This window comes from Rhinoderma darwinii, chromosome 5 (assembly GCF_050947455.1).
Source record: "Rhinoderma darwinii isolate aRhiDar2 chromosome 5, aRhiDar2.hap1, whole genome shotgun sequence".
Lineage (NCBI taxonomy): Eukaryota > Metazoa > Chordata > Amphibia > Anura > Rhinodermatidae > Rhinoderma > Rhinoderma darwinii.
Window position 1 is genome coordinate 212,201,457 of NC_134691.1, and position 866 is coordinate 212,202,322.

Below are 866 nucleotides of genomic sequence, written 5' to 3' on the forward strand. Positions count from 1 at the left end.
AAAGGGTGCACCGGTCCTGGAGATACTGCAATACCAGGTCAATGCGTGGAGTGGACAGAGCAAGCTCTATTTCCATCTCCCTGTTCTAAAAATCCATTTAATATATGGTCCCCTGATAGGGGACGTATCAGATATTAAACTGATAAGAACAGATTTTTTTTTTTTTTTAAATCAAACAACTGTTTATTGAAAATACACAATATACATCTGTCATCTGCTATAAATCCACTTTCAGCAGAGAAATAAAATTTACATTACACATATCATCTTTTCGTATAAATTCTGTGTATACATTACATATTTCCCATTTGGTTCTTTAATAACATCCCCACCCCCCAACCTTAACCCCCTTCCACACCCCTTCCCCCCCTGCGCGTCCATGTCTCTATCCCTTGATATATCTCACTCCACTTTTATTGACCTCCCAATCCATAGTATTGTGCCCATTTACCCCATTGCTTATCATATTTATGAATCGCTCCACGTTTCATATATATTCTTCGCTCCAAAGCCACCGTATAAGTAACATAACTCACTAGTTCAGAAACCTCCGGGGGATACCCCTGCAGCCAGTATTTAGCAATCAATTTTCTTGCGTGATATAGTACTTTTTTAATGGATAGCAATTCAGCCCTATCTTCTTCCACCCCTCCCATGCAGCCCAACAGGTATATCTTAGGATCCAGTGGGAATTCCCTGCCATATATCCGAGACACCATTTCTTTAATCTCTCCCCAGTATCCGTGCAACCTTGGACAACTCCAGAACATGTGTTTCAGATCTGCCCCATCCAATAAACATCTTTGACATTCCATTGTAGATCTAAGCCGCATTTGCCAGAGCACCTTAGGTGTTCTATACACTCT

At 40.8% G+C, this 866-nt stretch overlaps 1 non-coding gene across 1 annotated transcript; it reads right to left on the bottom strand.

The window, feature by feature from the left end:
- Nucleotides 1-183, bottom strand: LOC142653733 (U2 spliceosomal RNA). Its single transcript, XR_012848649.1, has one exon. It is a non-coding gene; the product is annotated as a U2 spliceosomal RNA (small nuclear RNA).
- Nucleotides 184-866: the final 683 nt, after the last annotated feature.